The sequence below is a fragment of the Copadichromis virginalis genome, linkage group LG1, assembly GCF_057382275.1.
Source record: "Copadichromis virginalis isolate Kocher_CV1m ecotype Utaka linkage group LG1, C_Virginalis_male_GT1.1, whole genome shotgun sequence".
Taxonomy (NCBI): domain Eukaryota; kingdom Metazoa; phylum Chordata; class Actinopteri; order Cichliformes; family Cichlidae; genus Copadichromis; species Copadichromis virginalis.
Window position 1 is genome coordinate 17,802,467 of NC_140618.1, and position 27,856 is coordinate 17,830,322.

The 27,856-nt window shown below is 38.3% G+C and overlaps 2 long non-coding RNA genes across 4 annotated transcripts in view; one reads left to right on the forward strand and one right to left on the reverse strand.

Annotated features, from left to right (window-relative positions):
- The window catches only part of LOC146718571 (uncharacterized), a 122,905-nt gene that overhangs the window by 57,910 nt on the left and 37,139 nt on the right, over positions 1–27,856 (reverse strand). The window contains exon 2 of the long non-coding RNA XR_014916657.1: positions 19,066–19,156. This is a non-coding gene — a long non-coding RNA (uncharacterized LOC146718571). The remainder of the gene's footprint in view (positions 1–19,065; positions 19,157–27,856) is intronic.
- LOC146718572 (uncharacterized) lies at positions 14,508–17,564 on the forward strand. 3 transcript variants are annotated; one of them, XR_014919458.1, is made up of 5 exons: positions 14,508–14,789; positions 15,204–15,267; positions 15,626–15,776; positions 16,143–16,233; positions 16,824–17,564. It is a non-coding gene; the product is annotated as an uncharacterized LOC146718572 (long non-coding RNA). The 3 variants fall into 3 exon arrangements; XR_014919457.1 differs by having other exon boundaries at positions 14,508–15,267; XR_014919460.1 differs by having other exon boundaries at positions 14,508–15,267; positions 15,704–15,776.

A 27,856-nucleotide genomic window follows, 5' to 3' on the forward strand; every position in this document is an offset into this window, starting at 1 on the left:
GGTAATACATGGGGAAGGCAGAGAGGGAGGAGTGCTGCCTGTAATAGTCTCACAGAGGGGGAGGAGAGGAGGAGGGCCAGAGGTGACAGGGGCTTTCACAAGGGACAAAGAGAATGAGAGAGGGGGACCGATAGGCAGGAAGAGAGGTGGAGCGAAGGCAGGAGGTGTGTGTGAAGAATTGACAAAGAGAATGCACTGATATAGAGCATGTCAGAGAGATAGAGAAGATCAAAGAAGTATCATTGCCTTTCACTACCCATTTAATGCTCTTACAAGGGTTGGAAATAGCCTCATGTGAAACTTCTTAGTATGAATAATAGATAACCATACAAATAGCCAATTTAGCTTAAAAATGTTCTTGCTTATCATCAGGGCCAAATATTTGCCGGGGTTTGTGTTTCTGTGTGTATAAAGAGGTACAGAAAAGCGGTACAATCCTTTTTCGACCATCTAAAATATGACTTAACGTGTCATTCCAGGTGGTCTGTGTGCATGAGCAGTGAAAGGCATTTCTCTCAGAGGCCAAATCTAAGCCTGTCTCTGGCTCTGAGCCGCCGCCAGGGGGAAAAAATGATTGGACTATCCATGTTGGAGACACGGTATTCATGTAACTAAGCTTTGTTACTGGTAAGGGGAGACTAAAAGGGTTATATCAGCTCATTTTCCACGCTTGTCTACTACTCTTTCTGTTACTAGGTGATTCAAATACACTGACATGACAGTTGTCATCCTTTAATTTGGGAAATGTGCTAGCTTGCTAAAAACTGAATTTAAGACACACACACACATTTCAGACAGCCTCCTGTTGCCACTAAAAAATACTGCCAAGTGTTTAAAGCTGACGAGTATTTCAAATACCAGGACTGTAAAGAACAACAAGCTGATTTTATGGGGAATGCAAAACTGTTTATCCTCTCGGGTCATCTTCAAGTAACCTGCAGACAGCTGCGACTGTGTTTGACTACCTGGTAATTAGGGAGTCGCGCAGCCCCCCATGGGGTTGCATAAGCTGCCATACCTCTTCTTCTTACTTCAAGATAGACCCAAGAGAGACGACTGTTTTGTGAAAGGTGACACAACTCAGTGACCGCTGTCTACCTGACCATGTCGATAATGAGATGCAAGCGAGGCTTCATTGTATTCAAATGAGGCAGAGCGTGACAATATTGCTGAAGAGAAACCAGCAGAGACACACGAATATGAACAAGACAAAGAAAGGCGAAACTAGAAAACGAAAGCGAATGTGGACACTTGGTTGCTCACATATGTTCTTTGTGTTTCATAACGATGCATGGGTAGGGGTTAAAGTGGTCTGTCCCAGTCCTGGGCCTTTTGTCTATTGTGTTGCTTTGCTTAATGTAAACCGATAAAGCTGGCTAACCTTGTGGCCTAATCAATGCTTATTTAGAATACCATTGATTAACAGTTCTGATTATTGATTATGTCAACGCACTCAAGATATGCCAATGGCTCTGATAAGAGGTTACCCTGGAGCAAAGAGACCTGTCCACCAGGCTACTGGACATACGCACACATATATATATTATATACATATACACACGCACAGGGCTGTTCTCCTTTACACACTCATAGTGCAAACTGTATACCCCTATTAACACCCAAAGATCGAAGACGGTACTAGTGTATTGACACAGGATGGCTGCTTATCTGAGCCTTAAACATTGAAATTGCCACACCATCTGTTCCTTCAGTGTACCATGTGGCCATGTGAACAAGTAGCATATACGTTCACCAGCTTTTCTTAAACCTAATTTGAATGTTGTCGCGTCAGCAAACATATAGGAAAAAAATGCAACTCACTTTGTTCCTGTGCATAAAGAAGGCAATCAAATATGTTTAAAATCAGCATTAAGCACACTGATCAATGAATACAGTGAGAAGAGTGGAAATATCAAACTACACTTACCATAAATCAACAAAATGTGTCCAGACTTCTAAACAGACATAAAAAAAAAACTTTGTCGTATAACTAGGACCACTTAAACACCCAAAGGTAGAAACAAAAACTTTCACAGATACTAAAATGCACTGTACAAAAAACACGAGTAGGATCATTTACCTCATTAATTTTGCCTACGGCAGAAAAAAAAACTCACTTCAGTGATTGTTGCATGTTATAGGGCTGCAAGAACATCAAAGTTTGGTTTCGTTTTGTTATTTAAAAGAAAATCCCCGTAATAGTAGTGGAGACTGGAGCAAGGATCAAGAATAATTTGACAAACTAAAACATGTGACTAACATTCAAACATATAGTCTACATTTTAAAAGTTTTGAGATCTGGTTATTTCATGTTGTTAATTTATGTGGGAGTAAACCCATGGTGATCAGGCTGGGCACACTAATCACAATCATTAGTGAAGTTCTTGCAATAGTACATCCCACAGCAGCTCAGACCAGTGGTTCCAGCTTCTGTGTGAAGATTTTTGTGTTGCTATCTTTAGTGTTACCAAACTTTGAGATACAATACAGGTTTGGGTACCAAATTTGTTGTAGACATTTTTATAGTACAAAAAAGGATAAAAATAAAATAAAAAAGTTCTGTTGTCAGCAATTTTTTTTCTTAATCTTTACTAACTTTATTTATATTTAGAGTTTTTTCCTTACAATATAAAGCATCTTTAGGTGACTGTTATTATGAAGCAGTGCTATATGAATAACACTGAAGTGAATTTTCTGGTTAAGTTAGCAAATACTGTTACTGTGATGATCGTTGATGATCATGATCTTGCTAAAAGGTCTGTTTAAAAGTGCTTTTTTCTAATGCATCATGCTCCAAGTTATATATTTTTCCTGTGTTTGCTACCTGTTTGCTTGGACTGTTTGTCTCAAAGATGTACTTATATTTGCATCACTCGGTGATAAACAAGTGGAATTTAAGTAAAGTTAAAACATTTACTAAAGAGAGCACAAATGCATGCTTTAATTAGTAAACATTCTTAGGTCATTGATACGTTTTGTGTTGAATTTTCTGCGTTGGCATATGAATACCTGAAAAGCTGATAGGAAAACACACAATAAAATGGTGATAGCATTAACAACAGTGGAGAAAGAGCAAGATCAGTCACACTGTTGCACATCATGCAGACAACATGTTTGAAAAGTAAGACAATTTACACAAGAAGTATGCAATATATTGCTAAATTGTACAATATAAAAAGAAGCTGTTAAAAACATTTAAGGATATGTTCTTTTCCCAGCAAATGCTTCCAGCACTGTAGTGGCATTGAACAGTGCTAAAAACATTTACAGCAAAGTTGTTATTGAAGAGAAAGTGAGTCAATCAAAAATGTCAATTCTACAAAATCCATGAATTACAGTTACCAGCAGTGCTGCCTGAACATTACAGCTTTAAATTTGGTTATTTTTTCAAATTTCAAAAATTAAAATTAGAAACAAAAAAAAGGTGCAAAAGGTCCACCTATCACCACCTAAAAATAAACATATTGTATAGACATGAACAGGAAAAATAATAAAGGTGCATTTCTTATTTTCTACTAATCTGAATTGATCTACAAATAGAAAATGCACAAGTAATAATAAATATTTGATTTGAATTTTTTTTTTTTACATCACCTTAAAATGTGTCATTATTATTGTTACATTTGTAATATGTAGTCTTTAAAATCTTTCTTATATTTCAAATGATCATGCTCCATCATATCTTAAAGGCCTCATACGTCAGTTTATCCCAGCAGAGCACTCGGTTCTCAGAGTGCAGGTTTAGTTCTAGTTCTTAGGGTCAGGTAGGAGGTAGACTCTTCAATTTCCAGGTTGGATTCCAGAGGAAGAAACCTTCACTGTGTATAAGGCTAGGCATGCAGCTTTTATTTAGGGCTGGATTGGGTGACCCCAAATATCCTTAGTTATGTTATTATAAATGCAGGATACTGGGCTGCTAGCATAGTGCTATTCTCACTCCCAGTGCATTGATATACTCCTGTTGCATGTTCTTAACTTTTGTCTGTTTTCTCCAGTAGTTTGTTTTTTCTTTTGTTTGTTGACTGCGGTCTTTCTTATCTCCTCTTTTCTCTCTTGCCCTTCCCTCCATACAGTCACAGCTGATCATTACCCTTCCTGAAATTGGTCCCGACAGAGGTCTCCTCCTCTTAAAAGTGAGTTTTTCCACACTACCTTAGCCTAGTGCTTGCTTATAGGGGATTCCCTGGTCTATGAGGTTCTCTGTGCAATATCAGTGGGTTTCTACCTTAAAATATAAAATGTTTAATAAAGGCTTGATTGTGAGCTCTTCCAAACAGAAAAACAAACAAAAACGGAGAAGTTATAAACTATATACATTATAAATGAAAGATGGCTATAACCACCATTATGTGAATCATTGTTTTGACTGTTTTGAAGTCTTGGCGTGAGCATTTTGGCATTTTGTTTTTTTAAGCAGAGATGAACAATCCCTGCATGTCCATATGGCACCAACAGAAACAGGCTGTAGCCTGATATGTTAGGGTGGACATCTAAAAATAGTGGGTGGCAAAAAAAAGACCAGAAAATAAACTAGTAATAGTAATAGAAATAGATTGCTGGTATGAGCAAGTGTTTGGATGATGACACAGCTTCCATTTGAGATATTTGTTTTTGTATATTTAGCATAATTAATGAATAATTGGGCCAAAATCATATTTATACACAGAGTTGCATTTGTAGCTGGTACGTGTATGCATGTCTTCAACTTCACATCTATGAATCCTGTCAGCTAGTGTGACTGGAGACATGCTTTCAGCTGCACCTACACCTCTCCAAGTCTATCATCAATCTATTAGCAATCACCCGTCAGTAAACTGAAGGTAGCAGGTGAAAAAAATGTTAATATATTAGACAACCATACAGCTTATCTATGAATGCCATTTCTCACAGTTTAAAATAGTCTTTACAGAGTTCACAAATTCTCTCTTCTACATTTCATTAATTCTTAAGAATTTTGACTTTTGTTCTGCAAATACTGACATTCAGTAAAAGATAGCTAACTTTACGGTATAATAGCCAAAATCAAGCCTGAGAACCAACCCAAGTAGGGGCTACAACCACCCAACAACACAACGCAACACATATAGGCTACGTCAGCAATATGTCGCTGTGCTATGCTGGATGAAGCACAGTTTAGTGACTATGTAATGCTGATGTTGTGGCAGTGAGGGGTACTGTCTGGGACTGAGGCAAAACTTTACATTTCTTTTACATTAAAGGGTTTAGAGGAGGAGTGTAGCCCCAAATTTATTTTTCAGCCTTGATTTCTGGCCTGTTCTAGTCCTAAACACTGGAATTTTTTTTTAAGTTTAATAGTCAAGTCAGTTCAGTATGAAATTATTTCTAGTTCATTTGAGCCAAAACCTGCTAAATTAAATGAAATCACCAAGATCATGATACCGAAAATTAGACGTGAACTTCTGAACTGTCCCTATGGCTGTGCTTTATGTAATCAGTATAAAAGCATAAAAACTGGCTGTCAAAGTTTTAACAATTTTTTGCTGCCAGGCAAGCAGCACAAACTCAAGTGAGTTGGTAGCTTCACTCAAGAAAAGTCCAGTTCTTAATCCAATTAAAACCGGCAATTAAATTTTAAATATTTCCTTTTTTTCAGATTAAGAAAAAGAGATGTTATCAAGCAAGCATTAGATTTGTTGCTTTTTTCCCATCAGCTAAACTGGTTGCTAACAGAAGACTCCTGCTTGTAAATGTAAATTTGAAAGGTGTCAGTCTCCGTATCTCATCCTCATCCTCCAACATTTATTTTCTGGTGAACCAGTTTAAAGAAAACATTTGGTTTTCTTTAAACTGGTTCACCAGAAAAATTATATCAAGTATAAATCTGTGTGATTCTCTGACCTTTTTAGGGAACAAGTTGTTGAGGTCATTGTCATCTAATAAAGTGGCAGCTGCTGACCTGTGCTGATGAAGGAACCAGGACTCTGCTGGAGTCGTGTTTTTGGGCGGTGGGGACGGCCCTGTTGGCTTATTGTTCGGTCAGCACTGCTAGGCTAGCCCCTGTCAGCCAGCCAGTGTTGAGCTTTGCACTTTGCATATGGGGGCTCTTCCGTAATGAGCCTCTATGTATGGGTATCATGTGAGATATCTGAGCTAGTGCTTACTGTTCCATGGTCAAGGTCAAAGCCGGCCAGCCCCACCACTGACTCCCCTACCCTATCCATCACCTGAGAACACAGACCGCAGCTAAGCTCACATTCCAACCTTCTGGACATCCTCACATCAATTTGGAAAGACTATATATTTATTTATGGCAATCTTTGTTTATTGTATGTCAATATACGTTATAGGTATTATACAAAGAAAGGCCTAACAATTCACCTTAAAAAATTCCAATACAATATGTACATGACAAGGCTGAAGAAACAAAAATGATTTTTTTTTTATTAACAACCACTAAGAAACAGCACAGTGTGTGAATATATGCTTTTAAAAGCTGGTGCAGACTAAGTGTTTACAGTGTAACACAGTAACGTGTTTTGTTTTTTTATCTCGTCTTACCTGTGTGCGTAGTTGACGTTTATGCTTTTCTAATGAGCAACTGCTATCAACATGCCAAAACCAGACACCTTATGTGAGTCCACATAAGTGAGACAGGGGGCTTAAGTGTAAAGGACCCTGGAACAATCTGTCCATACACCACCATAGTAATGCTTAAATCCCCGCAGCAATCAATAAACTGCCCTCTACCAGATCATATATCAATTGCTTGCTGAACTCAGGTGTAGAGTAACAAAATATATACCTAAAGAATGAACAACCATTGTGCTGTTGTATACATATACAAAATACATTACACCTACATGACCTGTAACCTGCAGAACTTCATTCTCTAATCTGATGCAAGAAAGGAACAGTAATTTGAAAATAATTAATAATTATTGTTTTATATGTATTTCATGCACAGTGTAATGAACAGTTGAAGTTTTTATTTTAAATCGGAATGTGTCTAAAACTTGAGCATGGACTTTGGAATAATGTTACATATCTGTACAAAATATGTTATCTTAAATCCAACTAAATCCAACAAAAGCAGGACTTTTCTGTGCACTACAAGCTGGAATTGCAAAGTAAAGTTTAACTGACATGTCTCATCCACAGGGTAAGCTTCGTTATGAAGATGCTCTAGCACTGATTTACATATGAAGTTTGGAGAATGGCACATGGGGTAAGAATTTAAGTATGACCTGGTGTGAAAACTCTCACACTGGGGGAACACTGCGAGATAAAAAGGAGACTTGAGCAAAGAAAGATGGATTTCCTGCCATTTGTGATCTATGACCAATCGGCTGTCTATTTTCAGAATGCTGTTAATGCTTTCACCAAGGTTTAAATCCTTTCTTTTGTGCATTTTCCTTAATCAATACATTGGCAACAGTTTGATTGAATGCTCATTCACTGTGTTAAATTGAGGCTGAATGAGTTTTGTCCTTTTGAATAATGAGTTTGTTTTCAACAAAGCTTTATAGATGTTTTCAAAGAGAGGAAATGTTAATAACCCACTTATAAAAAAAAAAAACTTGATTCTGATTCATCAAATATTCATTTTTTTCAAATATTTAATTCGAGAACAAATGTTAAGCTTTTACACCTAGACATTCCAATTTGATCATAATCGGTATGCCCTTTTCCCAACTTTCCATACAATCTTAAATGATCAATATAGTGTATACTGGAAACATGAATGATTATGTATCCAAAGTGCTGCACAACACCGAAGACAAACTGTACTCTTAAAAGGGCAAATCGAAAATAAATGTAAAATAATCATGAAAAACATGTTCAAGGAGGGTGAGAACACAAAGAGAGTGATAACAACAATGACAATTATCTGTTTCAATTTATTATTTATTAAATTTGCTGCTTTGTTTCTTGTTTTTTCAAATTGTCCGTCTGGTTGGCTTTTTCTGGTGTGTGTCTGTTTACGCGTGTAGACGTGAATCCAGATCTACAAAGAAATGTGGTAACACCTGCAATAATGCAAGATTTTCAGTTTTGTAGTTGGAGTTAATGTAAAGTCATTTTTTTCCAACTCTGCAGGCAGGTTCGGTGTGCAGATAAAGAGACACTCATATCACAGAGATCAGTTCTTCAGCTGACATTAAAAAACACATTTAAGTTTAGAACTTACCCAAGGTCTAGCAAGCCAGTTATATTTTAAATTCCACTATTTCAGTCACATTACAGTAAAGAAGCTTAAAAACTTAAAATTGTATCTCTATGTCTAGGTAATTTAATTTTATTTACATATTCTTACAAAAAAAAAAAAAAGCTCTCTGAAAATAAAACAAATTTAAGTTACTCCCTTTAGAGGTGATTCGGCTGCAGTTTGATGAAATGGATCCTTTTAATTTGCATCTCATAAAAAACATAATATGGAGTAATTTCAATTGGTGAAGAAAAGAAGATTGAGTGTGTAGCCACTGCATTTGCTGACAGAATATGAAAAACAGAGCATTGATAGATTGATGCTCAAATTAGTATTCAAACAAAACCATCAAATTCAGCCAGCCTAAATGGAGGAAAGGGAAAAGAAAAAACAAAACAGCACCCAGGGATACGGACGTAAACAAAGAATAGATGCTTTATGCCTGCAGTTAAACAACAATGCCCTCTATTGGTGTGACACTGCATCAGTTTCCCCCCAACAAAGGCCATCACACTAACAGCAGACTGTAAAGCAGACTGATGTATTTTCCAGCACTCTCAGCAGAAACATTGCATTGAAGTGCAATCACCTCGAACCTCAAAGACCGTCCTTATTAGCCTACTAATGACCACGGACTTTATTATTCATTTGTAAATGTTATTTAACTATTACAGTCATTGCTTCTATAATCAGGGGCCTTATTAGCAGTTTAAAATGTATTAATTAGGACAATAATGAATGAAACCACAGTAGGTAAGTGCTAGTGTAGCCAGGATGCCTCCAGCAGTGGGAGGTTACAGACACTCAGACAACTTCTCAGAGGTAAGATCCTGTGTACGCGTGCATGTGTGAGTATGTGTGCGTATGTATGTGAATGAGGATGGTTTACAGGATCAGTGAAAGAGTTCTTGACAGGAATGCACATCGAGTCTCTCGTCTCCCTGTTGCTCTCTCTACTGAACCGGAACAATGGTGTAGACAAACAGGGGCGCCCCGGAGAGTGTGGCGAGCTAAGTGAGTGAGCACAGAGGTTTAATATGACAGCTACACTTCTCAGCTGTTGGTTCAGGGTGAAGAAGTTGTCCTACATTGTACATGTGTGTGTGCACCACCTTGGCAAGCCAAACCATGCCACTTAGAAAAACTGAACTAGACAGGTGAATGAGTTCTGAATTATGAGCATGGCTTTGCCTGCAGTAGTCAGAGTATGGGGTACAGACAGAGAGCCCCTTTTGTGAAATCACTGGTTTACACACTGCCATCTAAGGTAAAAGCAAGAGGCTTTTTTTTCTGACAGCAGTTTAAAAATGTAATTTATAAAGAGTCACATATATATGAAATACTATGATTGGTGAGTCATTTATTTCATGGAAGAATTTGTGTATGAAAATGTTTATTCTGCCTAAAAATGCAGTGCTAATTCTGGAAATTAATACATTAGCATCTGTCTGTTGACCTAATTTTGCTTCATCAATAATCTGATTTCCAACTGCTACATCCTTCATAAACAGGGGTGCACATAAGTGGTCTGCAGGTGCGCATGCACTGTCAAAATGAAAGACGCGCACCAGATAAGAAGATGCAACGCGCGTTTGCGTACATAAGATTTTCTGGAGGAAGACAGATATTTGTTTAGAACTCTTAAAGATGGCAAAGAAGCAAGCTCCTTTAAGCAATTACTTTGGTGTTCCTCCACCTCCGAAGAAATACGCGAGAATACGCGCTTATTTTGCGGTTCGGACTCCTTCTGACATTTCTTTAGAGGGGGAGGAACATCAAAGTAATTGCTTAAAGGAGTTTGCTTCTTTGCCATCTTTAAGAGTTCTAAACAAATAGAACAAATAGAACAGAAAATCTTATGTACGCAAACACACGTTGCAACTTCTTATCTGGTGCGCGTCTCTTATTTTGACAGCGCATGTTCACCTGCGGCCAACTGATGTGCACCCCTGTTCATAAAAATGCAAGATGTTTTATTTTAGCTTTAGTTGAATTACTGTCTTCAACCAGAGGGGGATACAAGTTTCACATCATATTCTACAATGTATAAATCTAGATGTAATAAGCAGATATAATTATTAGTACATACTTGTAAAAATCTATTATAAATTACACAGCCTTTCTCCACTTCACTTGAACCATTAAACTTCGTTCCCTACTGTTTTTACTTCTGCACGCTGTCGCTTGCTTGTGCAAATGAAAAATTGTTATCTTTCGGTATGCTTACACCATCCTGCCAAACAACCCCTCTCCAACCTCCCAGAAGACCATAAAACACTTGCAGACAGGGTGCGAGGGTGGGGGCAACAAGGCAGAGCAAGAATAGATCGAGAGAAATGGTAAGAGCTGCACAATGTTAAATGGGAATATGATTTGCAGCTGCTGCTTTTACAAATGGTTTTGGCAAAGTTTAACAAATCTCCTGGAGTATAATTTACCCAATAAGTGTGAGGAAACCCGCACTGTTGAAAATGTTCATGAATAATTTTGTTACACTTCATTTTCAAATACTGCAAGGAAATTACAGGAGGTAACCTTCAACGGCATTCTGAAAGCCTTGAGATGGAAGTCATGCAATGCGCCAAAAGACGTTATGATACATACCTGAACAAAGCTATTAGGCTCAGTCCCATCCCCCTTTTTATTTCAATTAAACCTTTCTCTTTGATTCAAAGGCATTCAAATCTAAAGTGTCTTTGATCTCCTAACCACAGGAAAGACAGGAAAATAAAAGTCTCTTAAAAGGAGGTGAAAAAGAAAGTTGTCATTCCAGAACTGGGGACAACTATATTTCCTGCTGTGGTCTTCACTGGCACAGGAGTGCTTGAAAGACCTCAATCCACCATGAAGAAGGAAAAGAAAAAAAAGAGTCTGCAAGGGGCTGTCAGGCTGTCTTTCGGTCTGAATCTCACTTTACCAAACGTGAAGTCATTAGAAGCTCTGAACACTGACAAAGGTGAAAGGTCACGAGGTGAAAGGAAAAAACAATTCTCCTTCAGCTTTTCTGTTTAAACAAAGATTTTACAATGAAAAACCAGTTTAACCCTAATGTGGTTAAAATAAAAGTGCAATACCACAAATATCATCTCAGAAAAAAGAAGTTCAACCGTCTCTGGATTCTTCTAAAGCATTTTTTTCATAATGTCCTTTGACAGTTGACATCTCACAAAGCTTATTTGTAAAGTTATAATCAAATCTCATTTCTCAACCTGCCGCCTGCCGGACTTGCTGGGCCAGCTACATGACAGTCCCAGTGTGAGGGATTGTGGTACTTTCACCCCTCAGAGCACTGGATTACAGGCTGCTAACTGCCTTTGGAAGAAAGAAAAACATCTAAAGGCACCGCGTTGTCCTCAGCGAACAAAAAGCACACCCAGGAAGCCCGAGTGTTCTTTGATGTGCTGCTGAGCGGTGTGAGGGCCACACAAAGTAGACGAACACAATCAGTCAACTGTTGGAGAGCGATCGGTGGGCTTGAGCGCCAGAGGAGGGTTACTCAACACTGGCCAGAGACACAGACACAGGCAGGAGGGGGAGACAGCACTAAGACCAAACAGTCGCATTCACTCTAATTCAAGGTGGTTCCTGGCTCAGACTGGGACTTTGGAGGGGGTGACTGTGCATGTAAGCACAATCGGTCCACATAAAATAAAGGTAATGAGACTGCGTACCCTTATTTGTCAACTTATTCCTGTTATTTCTGAGCTGGAGTAAATGAAACCTTATTAACAAAAAATAAAGATAAATAAATAAATTCTGAATACATTTAAAATGCAGGGGATTTTCTTTGGACTTTGGCTAAAACCTATTTGGGAGTGCCAAAAATTCCTCTATGCAGGAGAGATGTGTCATGTCTACTTTTCTCTCTGTTACTCACTGTTCACTCAACTCTCTCCTCCCACATATCGTCCTTATTTCCTGCATAATTAATGCATATTTTTTGACAATTCTGTTGTTTTCCACTTGTGACTAATATTAATCCATTTAATCAGTGTTCTGCGACTCAAGTGGATCTCTAAACAGTTTCTCTCCTTTTCTCTGGATGATGCAAGTGTGCATATTACGGCGAGGCAGCCAGCTGTGAAAACAGCTTAATTAGCAGTAATCACTTCTGATAGAACATGTTTCCACTATTTGCCTCCATTAGGGATGCTTTATTTCTCTTATTCTATCAGCCAACTGCTGCCACTCTTTGCCAGGTGAGGCTAGTGGTATAATAAATGTGTCCCAGAAGCAGATTTCTGTCACTAAGTGCATTCTTGACAATGTAAGTTTAAGCTGCCCTCAGATTTCCAGGGTGAAAATGACAGCAGATATAAATAACACCAGATGCACCAAGTGTAAAATGATCAACGTGAGTGTGAGCCTCACTATCAATGACAATTTTGCCATGTAAAAATTGTTATAACACCGTCACAACACAATCCAACGTACAGTGTAGAACTAGTGAAGAAATAAGGGCAAATCAACAAATTACCTAACACCCAAGGTGATTGAAAACTGTCATTTTAAGGCTCATGAGTTTGATTTACAGCACTTTATCTTCCCATCTAACCCGATACAGCTGAATTAATGCTAGTAGGTAGTTGTAAATTTCTTCTTCAAAAAGAAAGTAGCTGAGAGGGCAGGGTCAACAGTGACAGTGACTGGGATAAATGATTGCTTTTGTGAAACAGTGGCCTTTCAAATAACATTTAAATGGTGACACGCTATATTAATTTACACCTAATACTTTGATAAATTGTGTACTTTCACCATCTAACTCTGTAAAAACATACAAAATTCACATCTGGCTTCATGCCAGACCTTTTTTTCTCCATACACTTGCCTTTACGCAATGGCTAATTTTATTTAGCATATTCTATATTTATGTTTTATTCCCAGGAATGCATCCAACATGGGTGTCCATTACCCCAGCTGTTTCAGTCATCAGTATGTATACACCAAAGTGCCATTGATGTGTGTCAGTTATCTCACTTGCATTTCACTTGCAATGAATCTTGTGGCTTCCCCACTTCCCAGTCACGCCACCATTTGATGCATCTTCAGTGCTTTGTGGTTGACAAAGAGCCTTAAATATCCTCCATCGTTGGGACTGGGCCATTAGATACTATGTGCCACCAGCGCAATGGAAGATAGAGTAGACTTACAGAACGAATACGGGAATATATTCACACCGAAAGCATCTAAAAAGAAAATATCAATGCACGTCTCCGACAAGAATATATTGACATAAATTTAGAAGTCATTTACAATTTTGTTGAAATGTTTCAATAATTCAATTAAAAAAATAAAGTTTTCTAATATTCTTTCTTTTCTTTTACATATTATTCAGTTGTAATGCCAATATCCATTTGCCCAAAAAAATCTTTACACATCACGGCAATAAAAAGCAATGACTGCACTTAACATTGTAATATATACCATTTACATACGTATTTTTTTTCTGTCACTTTATTTCTTATGCATTCACACAGTGAAACATCTTCGGCAAAACTGCCTGCTTGCACTGTCACAGAATATTTTAAATTAATCTATCAATGCAGCTTTAATTAGACTGCTTTATCAAAATATTAAAATAACCATTCAAGTATTTACAGGTTTCTTTTGCATTGTCACTCCATTTACACCGCCTCAAAAGTAACTGGACAACTGGCCGATATCCAATTTCATATCCAGTTGTGGACCGTTTCCCTATTATTCCTATGAAACACGGTATAAATTGAAATTAGACTGGGCAAGTTTGACTCCAAACACATTAAGTAGCAACTGACTGAGCAAAGAAAGGAACTACAAATACGCAGGCAACTATTTGGCAAACAACACACAGGTGAAACAACTAATGGTGAAGCCCAATTTAATTGATTAACAATGGGAAAAACACAAACAAAGGAAATAAAAAGAAAACGGTGAGTAATTTCAAAATAAAACAGGAAGAAACTAAAAGACAAGCAAAGAATGTGTTACTGATCTGAGGAAGACGGGGGAAAAGCAGACACTGGTAAAAGAAATACATGAAAAAACACAAAAGAAAAACAAAAATACACAAAGGGCAGGACAAAGACATGAAAAAAATGTAATGTATGTCTCTTTGGTGTCTCATTCAATTATATTCTTGAACATAGCTGCTTGAAACCATATGGCCCCATATGGCTCCAGGCAGCCACACATTTAAGTAAAATAGCAAGAGAATGTGATGTAAAACTATTTTACACAGCTGTTTTACATAGCACCCAACCATCCACAAACAAGGCTATAAAAGGTACCAACATGTGACAAAGCGTTTATTCATTTGTAATTTTTGTTTTAAAAAGTGCTACTGTTTGGATTTACACTGAAAAAAAGGGACTGGCCATCTCTTGGATTTATGTAAGCATCTTGCATGCATTTAACACAATTGCCTCATGTTTTAAAGTTAAATGTAACTATATAGTGTAAAAACTACATGATATGCAGAAAGGGTGTATTAAATTGTTCATATCATGTTCAGGTGACGTAAGTCAATAAGATAGCAACGTTAAATCTCGTGAAACCACGCGTGATTTCATCTCGCGGGCTTTGGATCGTGGTTTAAAAAAGGCATCCATCTCAGTCAAGTCGAGCAGCCAACTCTACGTTTTTGGTATGTCTTGATTTTTTGAATTCATTTTTACCATATTTCAGCCAAATGTAGTTAAACGTCTAGAGTGTCGCCATGTAACATGCTAAAAAAGAGCCGTTAGCTTATTTGCTGTTTTATCTGTTGTCAAAGAATTGGCGCTTTTTCATTTGAATTTGTCTTTGGCACAAGAGCCGTAATATCACATTAAACCTAATTACGAGGCACTCATAACATAATTTGGTTTTCTGTGTGAATAGATTTGTCAACTGACTCTTCAGTTACATTGTGTATTTACTGCACCGTGGTGTTAGTGAGATTTTGGACATTGAACAGCTTTAGCTAATATCATCAGCGGCATTATGCTAGCTTACATCCCTACCCCTCCTGCCCTCACCTGCTGTCCTTTTGTTTTTGTTTTTTTTGCTGCACATTGAGAGATGACCTCTATTCTGCATTTCACCAGGAGTCAGCTGATGGATTGTGGGTTCAAGGTGTTATGGTAAGAAAGTATATTCTATTTTCGTTTCTGTAACTTAATTATAATAGGTTTTTATAATTATTAGGTGCATGCATACTCACCCTATTAATACAACTGAGAGATCCAAAATCTGCCATAGGTTTAACTTATACCTGTATGTATTGCCAGAAAGGTGATTACTGGACTCGCATTAATGCACACTTGAACTGAAATGAGGTTGTAACTTGTGGGTTGTTGGGTTGCAAATCAGAAACAAACATCTTTGGATTTTTTTTTAATCCCATAAGATCTGGAAACACAGTTTTTATTCAACAAAACATTACTGATTAACCAAGCACAGTGCCTGCTGTTATTTCAAAATAATTTTATGTCATTTCAGATAAAATGCAGCATTCCAGTGCATCCCAACCATGCATACAGTCAAGGTTTCTGACGGAGCTGAGTTTTTCTCTGACAGTCTGCTGAAAGTGTTTGCAAAGTGATCGGGGGAACAGTGCACAAAGCTAAAGGATGTAGCTGCCATAATGACAGTAAGAACTTTAAAATTCTTTAACTACAAAGTGTATATGTATTGCATTAGGTCAGTAAAAGATTTTTATGCTACATCCATTGAAACAGTCAACTATTACCTGTGAGTAATGATTCCACTAAAAGGATGCCATAATTTTCGTCATGCATTTACTGGCCCACTGAGAAAAAATTATCTTTTTTTAAAAATAAATGTTCTGGAAACTATATATCCATAAAGTTGATGTCAAACAGGAACTTTTGATATTGCTTTGTAGATGCTGGTGTTGCATGTTGACTGGTTTAAAAAGTCAAGAGTTTTTGTCTGGGATCATTTTCTTCTGTGCTACTGAAAAGTTCACAAATCTCTGTTTTCTTTGTTATAATAGTCAAGGATGACATTAATGCTCGGAGTCCCTCATCAAAGTGCTCCGCATCTGTGTGAAAGACAATTGCAACATCTTGGTGCAGGAGTTCATGGTGTTTTATGAGTAGATTGTGGCTTTGCAACATTTAAAAATGCATTTAGTTATCCACTTGATCCTCATTGGACTGGTTAGGACCAGTAGTCCTCTTTAATAATTTGAAGTTCACATGAGGCCTGGTAGTGAACTCGGCCGCCGGCCCTTGAGGCCCCATCCCCACCCCTGTATTAGGGGTCACATCAGTGTGAAAAAACTTTAAATTTGTCATTCTAGTGAACAAAGGAAAATCCCACCAATATTTATATTAGCTTTTGTTTGAAAAAATGACCAACTGACCAACAGCTAACCAAATTGTGGGGCTGAAAGTCTAAATTCTAACATCTTCTGAGTGACATAACCTGGATTTCTGATGGGCCGGTGTCTTTCTAAGAAAAACTAATGTAAAGCATTTGAAATTATTATGTTTTTCACTCTCTCTTAGAAACTCTGTTAGACCATGAATGGCAGCATGGCAGGCCACTCTTTGGCTATAGCTATTTACTATGTTGCTTGCATTGGTTTAAATTACTCTAACATTAGAACTGGTAGATTCAAAAGAGATGAGTTTAAAAAGGAATCTTAAAGAAATGTTTTGTGTTTAACCAGGACTTGACTGAGGCCACTGCACAGATTGAGAAAACCACAATGAACATCTGTCTCCAGAGATGCGCCAGGCAATGACTTTTCTGATGTTGTTCTTCAAGATCTGGATAACGTGACCTTTGCAGTAGCCATGCTGTTTGGACCTTTTTTATTCCTTCAACATGAGTTACCCATCACAACTCTGCTACACTTTTGAGGTGATTCAATGGAGTTGGATGCAACTCAGCTCTCAAGAAAAGCTCACAACTAAGACAAAACTGCTCCTGCAACGAAGCTCACTGTTATGCATGTGAGGTGACCAGCTCTAGGTGAGAGGACATTTAAATCTCACACTTGTTCTGCTGCATTTTTGAAGCTCAATTCCAGGAACGGATCGCAGGGTTCATTTTTATATACTCTGCAACTGCCATGAGGACGAGCCGTTTTTTGTTGTTGTTTGTTTTTCCTTTTGCTCTGTACAAGTTCTGTTTGTCTGTTTGGCAGCATTTTTAAATTTGTCTTTGTATTTTTTCTTTCTTTTACTAGTGAAGAGATGTAGCGTGAACAGTTATGCAGTCTAAATATCCCATATGGGTCGTGTGAAATGGTATTTTCAGTTTCATTCAGTTGAAGTAAAGAACGTTGAATATTTCTAAGTGTGCTGTTTTGAACCAAGATGTCACAGTATGATCAGTGCTGTAATTTTTGACAGTCACTGTATCAATGTTATTTTTGCGTCTCTTGAATAAAGGTTTTGACCTGCAAGTGCTAATTTCTTTAGTTATTGGGGTAAAATGGGTAGTGTTAATAGGAAGGTGTTTGCCAATTCAGTAACCTAATTTAATGTTAATGGAAACTAACATTACCTCAAATTGTTTAGTCATAATTGTTGTTTAACTGAATCTTGACGTTAGAGGCCTTAAATAGAATGTTTTGTATTGTCCTGTAACATTTTTCAAAAGAAACAGTCCAATTTCTTTGCTGTGATTGATTCCAGAGAACACGGAAGAACTGACATTATTTAACTGTTGGTTTATATAGATTCAGTAGAGGAGTAATGTCAGTTTAATTCTTTACCTACTGTCAATGCAGTGAAATTAGACATTTTGTTTTGAAAGGTTACTGGTGGATGCCAGCAACCATCTTGGAAGAGAACAATACAATCTGTTATAAGGCCTCCATTTGAAAATTGTGTATTTGATACTAGAATATAATAGCAAAATGTAATTTGAAGATAACATGTAGTATTTAAGTGACCAAGTAGTATTGGGTAAAAGTTATTGAATCGTGTTGGGATAACGTGAGAAAATTGTGAAGGATTAAAATATTCCAAGAGCTCAAATTACTTCATCAAAACATGTTTAAGTCACATTTTATCAACACAAATTGCACAAGTTTATTGAACATGAATAAATTGTGTTAATTTAACTCAATTGTTTAAGTTGCTGCCAAAGCAAAACATCTGTGTGCAACAAATGTCCACCATTGAATTAAGTAAATCCAACAACATATTTTTTTCAGTGTAGGCCCAGAGTAGGTATTTCTAGGAGTTTCCCTTTAGGGTGCAAAATTTTGTTAGATTAATAAATCAAAGAAATGTGATTTACTACTGTATTTGCAGCAAATTGTCTCAAATTGAAAAAAATGAAAAAACATGTCTTACTTTGGCTTGATGTGGATGTGATTAAGTTGCCACTAGGAGTGTTCACATAACTAGTACGGGTAGACAACTCAAAGGTGTGAGTCCCAAAACCTTACTCACGCCTCAACCTTCACGTTTAGAGCCCGAGACCCATACATTTCCAAAATACTGTTATTTTAATGAAACAGAGCAACGTATAGCATCAGAGGGAGGAGAATCTTGACACAAAACGCACTTATAGAGGCAGGCAGTAAGCACAGCAGATTGCAGGTATTCAGGCTAGTCACATTCCCACACAGAGACAAGAACATGGTAAAAATGCCTTGTGTTTCATCCATGCCTCTTCTCATCAGCGTTCATACACTAAGTGACTTTTTTGTTTCTGTGTCACACTTCTATCTGAAATATCTGTCAAAATATAGATATTAATGGAACTGTGTTTGTATATCATAAAAATTCCACTGGATACATATTCCCACTGGTCTAATCCAATCTGTTCCCTTCAAAGTGAGCCCGTACTGAAGTGGAGAGACAATGCAGTCGCAGGCAAGGCGAGATGCACTAATCACATACATTAAATGTTAGACCACTTATCTCTTATCTTAATAAGGAAAAACAACTTACGAAAAAAGACAACAGAGAACGCAGATATAATTCACCCGTAGTCCCGACGACGTGTGATGCATTCCTCTGGCCTGCTGTTCTGTCTTCCTCCCTAGCAAATAAAGCAGATCCAGCGGAGAAATAACACATATCACCCATGGCCAAATAAAAACAGATGGGATACTTCCTTTTTTCCCCTCCAAGTGCAACAAAGCTAACGAGTTCTTTTTTTCACATAGCTAATAATAAGATAAAAATACTGTTTTGCGTTTTTTTTGCTCAGAACTAAAGAAAAACAAATTTAATTTCAATGAAGATTGCATTTACGATTAACACATTCTGCAGTTTTTGTGAGGTACTTTATACTTCATAGTTCCCAAATCCAAACAAGCCCACTGTTATTTATAACAGTAAGTCACCAGGCATAGCTTCAAAGAATGCTTTATGTGAAACAGTATGATAAAAATGACCAAAGCCTAGATAATTTAGCAAATTAATTTCACGATAATTCTATTCCCCGCCCCCCCTCCCAATAGCTCCTTCTTTCTGCTCTTGTCCATACTGGTTCTCGCAGTATAGCCTTGCGGGCAGTAAGTATATGCACCATGAACACATTTAATTTTCCCTGTTAGTCCACAGCGCGGCCAGAGGTGAGCTTTAATAAGGATCAATGGCACTTTATCTAGGACAGGACGCACTACTGTGCATGCAAATCACAACACCAGCAATGGATTCAATTAAAAAAAAAAAAAGAACCTCCAACCACCAGCACTGGAAATTCAATTAAAGGATTTATGCAAAGGTTCACTGGCTTTTTTGTGTTGCTGTTTCTGTTTATGTAATGAGCTTTTCATATCAAGAATCAATACGTAATCTGGAGTCAAGCCATGGGGAGGGTGCCGGGTTGCTTTCTCATATGCATATTGGATATAATTCAAGAACCGGGCATTTCAATAGAGCAGTTAGCAGGATATCTGACTTTATTACTCCACCCACTGAGCATCAACTGGAGTATCCTCACGCAGTGTCTTTTTTTTTTAAACCTCCTTTTTTTTTCTTCTTGGAAGGTATTAGATGTCATGCTATAGCCGCATATGAAGTTTAACTGAAACATATTTTGAAATACAGCGGTCCTCAACAAAACCACTTATAAGAGTGCTCCTCACAATCAGCCAAGCAAAGAAGCTAAAAGGCTGGAGACCAAGTGGTAGCCCCAGTGTGCACCCTAAGGTGTGTGTTTTAGCCTAATGAAATGGGATCTCAATAGACAATAATCCTTGTAACAAGATTGAACAGGGACACCCATGTCAATATTAGCAAATGGGATTGCTAGCTTTTCATGTTTGTGCGCACACACACATACACAAAACACAGGGGCACAGACCATCTGAATGCTCTCATACCTGTGCGCCCATCTGTGTAAAAGTGCTTTCTCATTGCTTCTCCACCCATGTTTTAAGTGGAACAAAATAAGTGTGTTCTGGCGGGACCTCTAGGCTGTGGGTGGGGACCCATAACATTTTCCCACACCTACATGATTAGTAGATTTAAACCCCCCTGAAGTTCCTCAGAAGTTTTGATTAATCTTCCATAGATGCGCCAAGAGGGATGTTCCAAGATACATGTAAAAAGGGATGCTGGGTCAACAGAAAAGAGGTGCATTAAAACACCAGCTATAAATATCTGACCAGTTAATGAAGAGGGGCACAAACATTAGCTACAATGCTACCGGACATTTATTTAGACCAGTGTTAGTTCTGCACACCGCTGTTCATAGTTCAGACTGGTGACACTGCAGTGTGGAGCAGTGCTGTACTGATGGACGATGCTGTCAGGGATCGACGATGGTCAAAGTGCTCAGCGATTGCTTGCCAGTCGAGGCCATTTTTAGCCATTTCCCAAATGACGCATTAAATTATTATTGGCATTATTATGACAGTTATAATGAATTGAATTTGCTTCATTATAGCTTCATGTCACATAATCAACACTTGCAACATGTCTGGGAATGTGTCAGTGCACACACAACCAAATGAAGGAAAACAGAAGGAGGCTATTTCTGATGATTTGATTTTAAAAGGAGAGTGTAAATGTAACATTTGCAGAGACAGCCGTTTATCTTGTGACTCGACTTTTCTCCCCGTTCAAGGGGTTTTTGTCTGTGAGAAACTATGCTGTGTGTGTGGGTAGGGTACAATGCAGACCAAAGATAAAACAAACTGAATGAGGTGATAAATCTATAAGCATGAGGAACAAATGAAAAAGCCAGCATGTGTTATACCATTTTAGGTATTCAGTTGATATTCATTTAATTATGTTAATTACATCAACATAACACGCTCATCAACTTTCAGCATTTAATCTAAAAGTTTGGCATTGGAAATTCACATTTAAAATCATCCGCGTTTTAGGCAAATGTAAAAGAACTCCCATTAAACGTAATTACTCAATTCCAGTAGAAAATCATTTAAACGTATGTGCGCAATTATAATCAGTGAATACTTAGGAGTATTTATAGAATTTTGAACAATGCAGAAACCCCAACCCCTGTATTAAAAATGGCAACAAGATTTCTCAATCAGTACCAACTTTAGGATTCAAATCTGCAATAACATCCTCAAAAGCATCAGAAACTATTTATTTATTAACTTGTATGCGTCTCTGTCTCCGCCTCATTAAAGGTCACTAGGTGACCTTGATCAGGGCAGATTATGGAATCCCCAGGAGATATACAGCATGGGTAGGTCACCAGGTCGCTGACTTCTCCTGCGTTATGAACACCTCCAAAATTAAATGTCTAATGGCCACCCAATAAAGACTCAAGGTCTGGGGGTAATTTTCTGTTTTGTTGTGTTTTTTTGGTGGCGGTCACGTTCTGGATTGGATCCCAATAGGGAGTTATTCAGTGTTGTCAAATTCCAGTCTAATCACTGAAACAAAGCCAACCATGGTAATCTTTAAACCTGGGGAGGTCCCTACATTTCTTATTTAATGACCTGTTTGGCTAAGACCCATCCAGCTGACTTTTAGTTGACCATTGTTATTTTGTTTGTCCTTTCCTTTCGGTATCCAGTACCAGTGAATTAGAGTGGACACAGAATCATTTCAAGTGTTTCTTCTCTTTTACACTCCCAATCCACCCTCCTTTAAGCGCCTACATAATTATGTGTAGGTGTATGTATAGGTGGCTATATATATAGAAATACACATACAAAGTATGTGTACAAAGCAATGAATGACAAAGTAAGTAGAAGACTAATACAGTCATATGTAGTGTAATGCAGTACAACTTCCCCCAATATTTAAAATGAAGACATGCCATGCTGACTGGACTTTGTCTTAAAGGATTACATTTTATTGACTGGTGTTATAACATTATGAACTCCAACACAACAACCCCCTAAAAACAAGTAAATTTGCACTTGATTGCACTGCATTAGACAAGGTTAGGGTTTTTCTTTTCTTCTCTTCAAGATATTCTAACAGATCTGTCACAACATGTTACGCAATTTAAGCATCAGAAACAGCTTCATCTCTTCTGTAAGAAGCAATTAAATAACTACATCTAGATGGGACACTATAAAGGGACAACATTGAATGCTCTATCCATCCCCCCCATCAGCACTCTTCTCTGAAGGAGAGGACCAAGATATGGAGCAAAAGAAGACTAAAATTAATATCTGTATAAAAAGTGAAATTAGATAGTCTATTCACATCCTGGCCTGGCTATAAATAGGGTCTCCCACACACACAGCTAATGTGGTGGACTACTAGCAGGAAGCAGACAGGCGGTCATCACAATGCCTGTTCTCCTTAGCACACCAGGCACTGGATCCCAGCAAACGTCACCCTATCTACTAAATCAGTATCAGCCAGGGACCTCGTCCATTCACAGGGTTAGGCAGCTCCATTCAACTCTGTGCCTCACCGCGCCATTCGCAAAGTAGGTACAGGTTCCTGTTTCAGCAGTTGATATTCTGTCAGGATGTTACTCCCCGTTTCCTCTCCATTGCACCATATAAACTAAGTGTGTAACACTATCCACACCTAAGGACCCTTTCTTCATATTTATATAGAAGCTGATGATAAGAGATCAGGGCTTAAGTGCCCATTTAGTTCCATATTCGGTCACATAATGTCAGCCAAAGCTGTGTCTCTTTCAGTGAGGACTGACTGACAGATAAATCCGTGAACATTTACCAGTTTGGTTCCAACTTGATTTGGTCTAGAAATCTGAAATACTAAATGACAACAATCAAGTCACATGACATGAAAAAACAAATGTTTAAGATGAATCATATCTTATTTATTGCATTGCAAGAAAAAAAGTACTTATTTATTCAAATGTGCTCATATTACTGCAGTTATTAGTTCTCTTTGTCATCATCTGTTTATAGGATGCACTTAGTACCCAACCAACAGTGACACATCTGCATAAAAACCCTAATTGCTGTTTTGTTTCATTGAAACAGTGAATCTAGAGCCTGCTGCTTCATCCTGCTAGCAGCACACTGCCAGTAGACACTCCCTCACCTTTCCCTCTCTCCTAATCACCAATTAGGACTCCGTTAGTCTGGCCTGGCAGCTCATTTGCTCTGGAGGCGGCTGAAGGGGCCTGTACTATGGGACCTCTGCCCACTGTGTTCCGCCCCAGCGACCACGGCATTGCACGGCTGTCACGGCAATACTGCCACTATGCCTCCCTGCTCCACAAGTGAAAGTCCCTTTCCTCCTCCCTTACCACTTCCTGCCTAACAATGATTTGGCAGGAAAATTCTCTGCCACACTGGCAAGCTGAGAGCAGAGTGCGTCCCTCTGAGAATCGAGGGAAGCAGGAAATCCAAACGCAAGACAAGTAAGAGGGGCAACTAGAGGACAGTGAACATAAGTCTGTGGAGCCACTTGTTAGGTACTTCATTAAATGTCCATCCCTATGGTGAACAGGTGAAGTGGGACCCTTATTAAATAAACAGGGAAACATCCTTCAAGAGCTGAGAGAAATGTCTGAGAATGCTTGTGTGAAGGAGGGAAAACGCAGGACGGCCACAGGTAGAGGAATGGTGCAGAGCTGAGGACAGAGTTTGATGGGAGAAAGAAAGAGCAGGCACTGCTTGAGTCACATTCATAGCACTAAAGCGCCCCTTAGCAACAATGTGAAATTCTCCCACTGGCACGAACGACAAGGCCCAAAGCTCACAGGAACTTGTTAAAGCTGCTGACTCCCACCCCTCCCCAGCGCTCTCTTTGCTAATGTCACACCAGAGGGACTTGGTCAAAAGTTCAGCCAGGTGATTGCAAAACGTAGCAATGTATTTGTGCATGTATTTTCGAAAGCATGTGCAAAATGACATATGTCTAGGTGGCTGGGTGTGTGTTTCAGTCTGTGAACACTAAGGCCAAATAAAATAATTTTTACCAGCCTTTCCTATGTTAGAATTATCAGTGGTGCTTTTCTGCTTCCTTTTATTTGAATTCACCAAATCTATCAAACTTTTTCAGTGACCCGAAAAATTTGAGCCCCACACTGTCACGATGGTGATAAATGAGAAAGATGAGGAGTATAAAAATGTCACATGATATGATTATGCTATGTTTCCATAAAGTGTGTTGTATATTTTAAATATCATTTTTAACTTGCCTGACTGCTACGGTTTTCTTAAATGCATTAAGGATATACAGTATAATAGCTGTAAGCAATTTTGTCAAGTGATTGCAAAACAAATCAAATATAGCTAATGTATATTTTGGCTTTCTTGAGTTGCCTTTTGTTATCCCATTTCCAATATGCTGGCATCTGCAGTCTCTGTAATCTCCATGGATCCCAAGAGCATGTACAAGCAATTAAAACAATAGCATCTTTACGCCCCTGCAACCAATAAACAAGCTAATGTCACTGCTCTGTAAAGACACTTAGCGTCTGGGGCAATACTCCAGCTGGATTAGAACAGAGCTCTGTACTTTTAATACCCCACCATAAAGCAGGTTTAAAGAAATGCATGCACTTTATTAAAGAGACTCAGAGGAAATAATATCAAATACATAACCAAGACAACATACTGAAGTTGGGGTATAAATTCACAGTGCATCCCATTTAAATTGAAATATATCTATGAACAATCATTCTGCATTGTTGGTATCTTGGGACAGATCTTAAAAATGTGTTGTTTTTCAAGGAATCTTAATTGTAGTTATGTTTACCTCGTAATTATCCAAACTTCTGGAGTTTTTTTTTCTTTCCCTTTCCCAGAATAATGCCATGCAGTCTGGGTCTGAAGACTTCACATTCCAAAAAAGGGGGCTGAAAGTCATATACAGTAACATACAATGGTAAAAGTATATACACAACATCCGAGGGCTTAGCTTTGCCATCACTTAAGTATGAAATCTGACCAGAAACGGTTGTTTAACTTTTGTGGTGCTGACTGGGCATTGGCAAGGGAATCTCCAGACCTAACCTCTGGAAGAGAAAGTTAAGAGCAATGGGATCTCACACAGCTACAGGTGCCGTGTGGGCTTGAATCTGAGAACTTCCCTTTGCTCAAGTGCACCACAAGCCCAAGGGCAAGGAAGTCCATTCCATGACTCAGTACATTTTTCCTTCTTAATCCTGAAAATAAAAAGAGAAAAGCATTGGGGACATAGGCACGGGGTGTATATTATGGAAGAAACAGAGGAACAGAGAAACATGGAGAGAATACTAATGTTGGTGTGGGGAGAGAGACACACAAAGTGTGTGCGACCACATTTCAAATTCCTAATATGCTGTTTTCATTGGCCTTGCCCCAAAGGTTTAACACTGCTATCCTGGGAGCAGTACAGTACCTTCAGTTTCCTCTTACTCTGGCAGACCCTAGATTTACCCTCACCCTTTCCTTTTCAGATTACATTTTATTTAGTGTTTTTTTTTTTTTACAAAAGGTCTGCTGGGACTTTCCTTACCTCAAGTAAATAAGCCATGCAGCTGGGCAAATAGAGCTCCAACCTAGCACCAGGGTCAGTATAAAATCAGGTAAGAGAAGAAAGGGAGATTTAAGGAGGAGGTAGTTATATAAAGGAAAATAGTGAATTTTGGAATAGTTGGGTCCATTTGTACTATTCTGCCAGGACACACACACACACACAATTTCAGGGCAGAGCGACAAGTGCTACAGCCTCCAAGACGAGGTTTTGCAATGTTCAGCTTAAGTGGAGGGAATAGCTGGCCAAACTCTGCTCAAAGGGACCCTCAGGAAATTAACAGAATGTGACAGAATTTCAGTGAAGGCAGACAGAGGAATAAATGTTGAAGGCTAAACTAAAACAAAAGATTCCATCTGGAACAGCATTTGTTCTCTTTGCAGTGATGTACCCCTTTAATCACTTTTATTGTTTTAAATGAGTAGTAGTTATGTGTGCACTTACTTAAATGAACCATCGGAAGACTAAACCTTGAGCCAAAAATACCCAAATTAAGTTCCTCAGTGAAAAGAGTTACTAGTGCTCAAAGAATATCACAGGCTCAGTTTGCATAACTTCCTAAACGCTATTCAAAAAGGCTGTTAACAGAACTGTTTTTTTGTACATTACACTTAAAAGCACAGGCAACACGTCTGCAGTGAAGGTGAGGTAGGACATGATTCCCAAGTGCGCACGTAACTGTACAAGGCATAGTGAGATTTCATTCTGACAAAGATCTGTGATCGCTTCTTCCACTAAAGGTGAGAACAAGCTTTTTTTTTTAAGCTAAGTGCACTCCAGCAAGAGGTCATAAAGTCAAAAAGGTACTAGACTGGTTATTAATGGGGGTGAAAAAATTCGTCATTGTAAAAATTGAAAAAGAATCACGAGTCTTGAAACAAATTCCAATTAAAAGAGAGAGTTTCAGATGGTTTACAGCTGTCATCAAAAGCCAGACCTGCACCACTAATACAAAGGATGTAACTCACGAACTGTAAGTAGGTTAGTGGAAACAATATCTACAATTCAGTTTTCTATTTCTAACTGTGAACAGAATGAATAGGACATGTGTTCGTTATACACAAGTGGGCTAAGAAGATCAACACTTTTAGCAACCTAAGTCTGTTATACCAATAGTTTTTGGTTTCTACGTATAACTTTAAAAGAATAAACTGGTAAAATCATTCACAGTCCAAGATGTCTCTTGGATCTTGCCTTGTAGCTGCAAAATGTTCTGAGCTGACAAAACCATCTTGGGGTATATATTTGTACTTTTCCATTATGCTGCTAATTGCAGTGCAAGAGAGGGAGAAATTTATGGTCTAACTACTGTTTGTGACACTAGGGGAAAAAATGTGGGAGGGAAAAACGAGGATGCCTTCAGTATACAAATACAAAGACATGTGCCAGTGATAATCAGGGTACATGATTTTAGTGGTGCAGAAAGGTTGTCAGCCTAAGAAAGCCCACCACACAGTATGGGATATAGCCTATGTGACTTGTATACCCAGCTTTTGCTCAGAGTTGGTTGCACTAGACAAGTGCCCATTCTCATGCAGTTCATCTCGCCAGGGAAAATATTTTTATGCTAAATTCAGTTATGATGCTACTTCAGTGACAATTTTGCTGCAGACAGACAAATAAAAATTGAAAGTGCTCCAAACAATATTAGTGGAACGTTTTGCTATATTAGAAGCCTCTAGGAACACCCTAAGATACACAAGGTGAAAGCTAGCCTTTGTGGGTAGAGGCCAATGCTTTCTTTGGTACCACAATAAAAATTTTGTTCACAAACCTCGAGACACAAACCAGTGTTAAAATATCCAAAACCACCTTTGCGGTAGGTCCTGCTACAGTACGAGTCTCCTTGAGTAAA